Source organism: Phocoena phocoena, chromosome 3 (assembly GCF_963924675.1).
Source record: "Phocoena phocoena chromosome 3, mPhoPho1.1, whole genome shotgun sequence".
Taxonomy (NCBI): domain Eukaryota; kingdom Metazoa; phylum Chordata; class Mammalia; order Artiodactyla; family Phocoenidae; genus Phocoena; species Phocoena phocoena.
Genome location: NC_089221.1, coordinates 51,524,221 through 51,532,354, shown reverse-complemented (window position 1 = coordinate 51,532,354; position 8,134 = coordinate 51,524,221). Strand labels below are relative to the sequence as shown.

Below are 8,134 nucleotides of genomic sequence, written 5' to 3'. Positions count from 1 at the left end.
CACAGTGTACTAAACCATTCTCTAGTTGGGACATTTAGATTATTTCTAATATTTTAATATTATCAATAATGCTGCAGTAAAATTCTTAAGCATGCCCTCTTCTTCATATGCCTTCATATGTGGGTATATATTTCATTAGTGTATATGAAGAAGTTAAATTGCTGGGTCATAGAGTGTACACATTTACATTTGTAAGAGATACTCTGAAATTTCTTTTCAAGGTGGCTATAACAAATTGCATGCATGCTGGCTAGTTTTGAGAGTACCTATTTCCCCACATACTGGTCAGTTTGATATCATTAAACTTTTTCAATTTGTGCCAATTTGACTCTTCATATTGATGCTATATTCTTACCTCTCAGCCTTCCAGTTTCTCTTAGGATTTCACTGATTTAGTCCTTCTTAACATCTCTGAATCTCTGTAGACTGATACTCTATAGCCTGGTAATTATCCCCTCCACACACTTGCGGTACTACCCTCCCACCCATCATGGTCCCAGAACGCCTGCTCACATAAGTAGTCTTGAGTGGGTGCAGCCCATCTCTAAAAGACTGGGCTTCCAAATTGCTTACTCTTAGGACAAAGAGGCAGGGCAGGAGTGAGAGAAAGGAGAAAAAGATGAATTCACACTTCCTAGTCTAAGAAATTGGAAAATGGAGCTTTCCTTGATAGAATTGGGCAGTTGAAGATATTAGGGCTGGAGATGAAAATTTAGAAGTTAGAAGCAAAGGGGGGTCAGGGAAACCTTGAGAATGGATGTGTCTCTAGGAAGAAGTAAGTGTAGAAAGGGAAAAAGGCAAAGAGGTGATTAAGTCCCGAGACATGACAGCAGATAAGAAGTGTGATACAGGAAAGAGTCAATAGAGAGATGGAGAAGGGATGGCCAGGAAAACAGAAGAAGAAACCACTGAATGAGGTGTCACAGAGCAAAGGGGAGAGTCACTTTCAGGGAGTGAGCTGCCTGTTGTCCCAGAGATATCAAATAGGAAAGGGATTTAGTAAAATACCTTTTGGCAAGAAGAGGTCAGTGTGTAAATCTAATGAATGGAAGGAGCAAAACCCAAATTTTAAGTGAGCAATGAGGGTAAGAAGTGGAAGAAGCAGGTGGGGACAATAAGCGTGAGGGGAAGGACAGAAATAGGACATTGTTACAGAATGGCAGGTTCTGATAAGTGCACGTTTACCTTTTTTAACATCTTTATTGGAGTATAATTGCTTTACAATGGTGTGTTAGTTTCTGCTTTATAGCAAAGTGAATCGGCTATACATATACATATATCCCCATATCTCCTCCCTCTTGCATCTCCCTCACTTCTAGGTGGTCACAAAGCACCAAGCTGATCTCTCTGTGCTATGTGGTTGCTTCCCACTAGCCATTTTACATTTAGTAGTACATATAAGTCCATGCCACTCTCTTACTTCATCCCAGCTTACCCTTCCCCCTCCCCGTGTCCTCAAGTCCATTCTCTACGTCTGTGTATTTATTCTTGTCCTGCCCCTAGGTTCTTCAGAATCATTTTATTTTTAAAGATTCTATATATATATATATATATATATATATATATATATATATATATATATATGTTAGTATACGGTATTTTTTTTCTCTTTCTGACTTACTTCACTCCACTCTGTATGACAGACTCTAGGTCCATCCACCTCACTACAAAGAACTCAATTTCATTTCTTTTTATGGCTGAGTGATATTCCATTCTATATATATGCCACGTCTTCTTTATCCATTCATCTGTCAATGGACATTTAGGTTGCTTCCATGTCCTGGCTATTGTAAATAGAGCTGCAATGAATATTGTGGTACATGACTCTTTTTGAATTATAGTTTTCTCAGGGTATATGGCCAGTAGTGGGATGGCTGGGCCGTATGGTAGTTCTATTATTAGTTTTTTAAGGAACCTCTGTACTGTTCTCCATAGTGGTATATCAATTTACATTCCAACCAACAGTGTAGGGAGGTTCCTTTTTCTCCACACCCTCTCCAGCATTTATTTTTTCTAGATTTTTTGATGATGGCCATTTTGACTGGTGTGAAGTGATACCTCATTGTCGTTTTGATTTGCATTTCTCTAAGGATTAGTGATGTTGAGCATCCTTTCATGTATTTGTTGGCAATCTGTATATCTTCTTTGGAGAAATGTCTATTTAGGTCTTCTGCCCATTTTTGGATTGGGTTGTTTGTTTTGTTGTTATTGAGCTGCTTGTAAATTTTGGAGATTAATCCTTTGTCCGTTGCTTCATTTGCAAATATTTTCTCCCATTCTGAGGGTTGTCTTTTCGTTTTGTTTATGGTTTCCTTTGCTGTGCAAAAGCTTTTAAGTTTCATTAGGTCCCATTTGTTTTTTTTTTATTTCCGTTTATCTGGGAGGTGGGTCAAAAAGGATCTTGCTGTAATTTATGTCATAGAGTATTCTGCCTATGTTTTCCTCTAAGAGTTTTACAGTGTCTGGCTTTACATTTAGGTCTTTAATCCATTTTGAGTTTATTTTTGTGTACGGTGTTAGGGAGTGTTCTAATTTCATTCTTTTACATGTAGCTGTCCAGTTTTCCCAGCACCACTTATTGAAGAGGCTGTCTTTTCTCCATTGTATATTCTTGCCTCCTTTATCAAAAATAAGGTGACCATATGTGTGTGGGTTTATCTCTGGGCTTTCTATCGTGTTCCATTGATCTATATTTTTGTTTTTGTGCCATATTGCCTTGATTACTGTAGTTTTGTAGTATTGTCTGAAGCCTTGGAGTCTGATTCCTCCAGATCCGTTTTTCTTTCTCATGATTGCTTTGGCTATTAGGGGTGTTTTGTGTTTCCATACAAATTGTGAAAATTTTTGTTCTAGTTCTGTGAAAAATGCCATTGGTAATTTGATAGGGATTGCATTGAATCTGCAGATTCCTTTGGATAGTATAGTCATTTTCACAATGTTGATTCTTCCAATCCAAGAACATGGTATATCTCTCCATCTGTTTGTATCCTCTTTAATATCTTTCATCAGTGTCTTGTAGTTTTCTGCATACTGGTCTTTTTTCTCCTTAGGTAGGTTTATTCCTGGGTATTTTATTCTTTTTGTTGCAATGGTAAATGGGAGTGTTTCCTTAATTTCACTTTCAGATTTTTCATCATTAGTGTATAGGAATGCATGAGATTTCTGTGCATTAATTTTGTATCCTGCTACTTTACCAAATTCATTGATTAGCTCTAGTAGTTTCTGGTAGCATCTTTAGGATTCTCTATGTATAGTATCATGCCATCTGCAAACAGTGACAACTTTACTTCTTTTCTGATTTGGATTCCTTTTATTTTTTTTTTTTCTTCACTGATTTCTGTGGCTAAAACTTCCAAAACTATGGTGAATAATAGTGGTGAGAGTGGACAACCTTGTCTTGTTCCTGGTCTTAGAGGAAATGGCTTGAGTTTTTCACCATTGAGAATGATGTTGGCTGTGGGTTTTTCATATATGGCCTTTATTATGTTGGGATAAGTTCCCTCTATGCCTACTTTCTGGAGGGCTTTTATCATAAATGGGTGTTGAATTTTGTCAAAAATTCAGTTTTTTCTGCATCTATTGAGACGATCATATGCTTTTTCTCCTTCAATTTGTTAATATGGTTTATCACATTGATTGATTTGTGTATACTGAAGAATCCTTGCATTCCTGGGATAAACCCCAGTTGATCATGGTGTATGATCCTTTTTTTTTTTTATTTGTCAACAATCAACCTTTCACTCCATTTTATTATTATTTAATTCTATAGAAAAAACAAGTTTTATTACATTCCTTTTTTTAAATGGGGGGGAAACTGTACAAATAAGCATGATCAAACCTCTGTTAGAGCTGGTTAATACTGATCTTATTGCCTCGAAGTCTCTCTAGTAGTGTCGAAGAAATTATGTTTCAGGTCCATCTGAAGGAAAAAAGCACTGGAGAGGCAAGAAAGGACTCGGGTAAAAAGTTTCAGAGGATTGTAGGGAGATGGAACTTGCTGCTTAAAAAAATTACATTGAGCTCTGGAGCATCTCCATTTCTTAACACACCTTCCAAAGCATTTATTGGGATAGTTTTACCCATGTTTAAGGGCTCATATTATATGCAGTTTGGGGTTTTATAAATTCAGAAATAAAGTAATATAAAGAGTAGAATATTGAAGGCTTCAGAGTAGGGCTATAAGAGACTCAATATTGCTAAATAAGTCCCCAAACAAAAATGTTCAGTCTACCCCACCCCAAAACCTATGTATAATAGGAGAAAATGCACAGCAAGAAGCAGAGGAAAAGCATGTATCCTGGAATAAATCATACACTAAACAGTCTAGAATCAAAGAAAAATAGCAAACAACATACATATACACAAAAGCCTAAGAAGCAGCTATTTTCCTCATGTCTTTAGGTGAGTACCTCTACCCAGTAGATTACAGTTATGAAAACGACTCAGTTGTTTTTTTTTTTAAAGTAACAAACTGTTTCCCATCATGCTCCATTTTCTAGGATCTTTCCTTTTTGATTGGTTGATGTAAACAAAAAGCAAAGCACATAAACATGCAAGCATGCACACGTGTTCCACACACGTGCACACACACACCCTCCTAAAATGTGAAAAATGCAGATATATAATGCTGGTATTAGAAATCACTTCAACTTTATACTTAGGAACTTATAGACCCTTGATATGTCCCCCCAAAATATTTTTCCTTGTCCTTGTTCTTTAAATGCTCAACCACCAAAAGAAAAAAGGAAAAAAATAAAAGGCTTTAAATGCACATGTTTCAAGTCAGTGTCTTGTTACCAAAAATGTAGCATTTTCTTCACTTTGGCCATTGTTAAAGATGCAGGCATAGGTCAGGGAATGTTAAGACTAGCATGTATTAAAAACAAATGCAACATTAACACAGCATATATCTTTCAAAAAAGGATAAAACACTAACAGATACAAATCAATGCACATATTTTAACTAGTGCAATTTTATCTACAATGGAGTAAATGTTATTTTGGGTGCCAGACATTGCAATACTGTTCATTTCCCTTTTATCATGCAAACATGCCAACTTTATCATTAAAAAACCTTTATGCGGACACATTCACGTTGCCCTCCCACCCAAATTAAAGGGGAAAAGGTCAATAAAAAAGCTCCTCAAGATTTCATAACTATGAACATAAAGCTCCTAGAGAATAGTGTATAGGCTGAATTTACAGATTTGTATAAAAAAATTATAATTTAGGTAGATGTCTTCCTCATGGATTACAACACAATGTGAAGTTACATGACTCTGAAATTTGTACCAACTGTACAAAAACAAAAGCAAGAGACCATGAAAAAATATGTCCTTCATGGCCTGAGAGCCTACACATTTTTGAGTAATTTAAAAGGGTAACTATGAGAGTCTGACATTTTTCTGTATCTCACCTCTTCTGCTTCTCTATCTGTAGTATTTGTAAATCAAAGTCAGCAACAGGTTAGTAGCAAAGGTCTCATCTATCTCCCCCTTCTTCCTTCCTAACTAATCCTACTCAATTTTCTCTCATCTTCCTGAGCATTTTCCATGAACAGCATTGCAAGTTGGTTTAAAAAAAATAATAGAAAAAGAAAATAGAACAAAAAAAGGAAAGAAGAAAAAGAAAGCTTTACAAGGGTTTTGTTGGTTAATTATTTACTGGTGGAATCACTCCACCAGGAGTTTGATTTCATTGGCTAGCAGTTGGTTCATGTTGAATAGGCCCCCTGGGAGCTTGGTGAGCAGCTCTTGCTCCATGGTTTCAGGGTCGCTGTCAATTTATGCTCATGTTGTCAACAGCAGTGTTGGCTGAGGGACGCAGCTCCGGCTTACTAGTCTCACTGGCCGTGGACATCACAGACAGCAGGGACATACGCCAGGTGAGCTGGCTAGAGGGCAAAAGGGAGGTGGCATATTCAGCTATTACACCAGCTACATCTAGGTTATAAGCCTCATCAAAGGTTATGAAACCTACATTTTGCATTTGCCTCACAGACACAGAAGGAGCTGTCGTCTTTCATCAACAGGTTAATGTCACACACATCCATTCCCAGGATATTAGACACCTGGATAGCTAGCTGTTTCCCTTGTTTACTCAATGAGCACATCATCCCAACACCACCTAGTGAGCAGTTGCTTTGCATCCTCCCATCTGTTGAACAGCGTTATCATGGTGTCAACCACATGGCCTCCCATGACAATGACATATACATCCCTTCTATGAGACTCTTTAACATATATCTGAAACAGGGATGGAGCTTCATGGTGAATAAGATGGCTTAGATCAGCCAAATGGTGCTTATCGTGAGCCAAGAAAATTGCTTTGCCTCTATGACACCGTGTATTCTTCACTACCATTGGGAACTCCAGTATTTCTGCTTCATCAATCATTTTAGCAAAATTTTCATGATCACCATAAGAGAAAGTATCTGGCAGAGGAACACCATGACCTGCCAACTCTTGAAACGTCCAGAACTTATTAACACAGTTCAGGATGTCTTGAGGTCAGTTCATCAACCTGCATCTCATTGTCTCTAGATGGTGCAAAACAATGATGTCACTATCACTTTGCACCCAACGGGTTGGTATTCTCACTACCACCACTGGAGGGTAGGCAGTAATTAGTTCTCCATTGATACGAAGACCCAGGTTTCCTTGATGGATTGTTAGCACCACCTCATCCATCACCACAGCCCTAAAGTCCAGTTCCTCCTCACAATATTTGGTCTTTAATACTCATAAGATCTCTTTTTGGGGATAGTCTTCCCTGATTTGACGATCTGTCAAAAACCACAACTTGGTGGCCACAGAGCTACACATCTTGATCTGCCTGTTCTTCCTTTTCTGGAGTTACTTCCTCCTGAATATACACTCTTTCTAGGATTGTAGGAGCTCTCACAGAGTTTGAAATCAGTAGTGCAGGCTGACAAGAAAGATAGGTGAGAAGACTGTGGCAGAAGATTCAGTCCTCTGCTGAAAAATCTCCTTTTAATGTGCTGTTGGATTCTGTTTGCTAGTATTTTCTTGAGGATTTTTGCATCTATGTTCATCAGTGATATTGGCCTGTAGTTTTCTTTCTTTGTGACATCTTTGTCTGGTTTTGGTATCAGGGTGATGGTGGCCTCGTAGAATGAGTTTGGGAGTGTTCCTCCCTCTGTTATATTTTGGAAAAGTTTGAGAAGGATAGGTGTTAGCTCTTCTCTAAATGATAGAATTCGCCTGTGAAGCCATCTGGTCCCGGGCTTTTGGTTTTTGGAAGATTTCTAATCACAGTCTCAATTTCATTGCTTGTGATTGGTATGTTTATATTTTCTATTTCTTCCTGGTTCAGTCTTGGAAGGTTGTGCTTTTCTAAGAATTTGTGTATTTCTTCCAGGTTGTCCATTTTATTGGCAAATAGTTACTTGTAGCAATCTCTCATGATCCTTGGTATTTCTGCAGTGTCAGTTGTTACTTCTCCTTTTTCATTTCTAATTCTATTGATTTGTCTTCTCCCTTTTTTTCTTTATGAGTCTGGCTAATGGTTTATGAATTTTGTTTATCTTCTCAAACAACCAACTTTTAGTTTTATTGATCTTTGCTATTGTTTTCTTCATTTCTTTTCCACTTATTTCTGATCGGATCTTTATTATTTCTTTCCTTCTGCTAACTTTAGGGTTTATTTGTTTTTCTTCCTCTAATTGCTTTAAGTGTAATGTTAGGTTATTTATATGAGTTGTTTCTTGTTTCTTGAGGTAGGATCATATTGCTATAAACTTCCCTCTTAGAACTGCTTTTGCTGCATCCCATAGGTTTTGGGTCATCGTGTTTTCATTGTCATTTGTTTCTAGGTATTTTTTGATTTCCTCAGTGATCTCTTGGTTATTTAGTAGTGTATTGTTTAGCCTCCATGTGTTTTTATTCTTTACAGATTTTTTCCTGTAATTGATATCTAGTCTCATAACATTGTGGTTGGAAGTGATACTTGATAGGATTTCAATTTTCTTAAATTTACCCAGGCTTGATTTGTGACCCAAGATATGATCTATCCTGGAGAATGTTCCATGAGCACTTGAGAAGAAAGTGTATTCTGTTGTTTTTGGAAGGAATGTCTTATATATATATCAATTAAGTCCATCTTGTTTAATGTA

At 37.2% G+C, this 8,134-nt stretch overlaps 1 pseudogene; it reads right to left on the bottom strand.

The window, feature by feature from the left end:
• Positions 1 to 5,672: 5,672 nt before the first annotated feature.
• On the bottom strand, positions 5,673 to 6,824 carry LOC136121416 (beta-citrylglutamate synthase B pseudogene; annotated as a pseudogene).
• Positions 6,825 to 8,134: the final 1,310 nt, after the last annotated feature.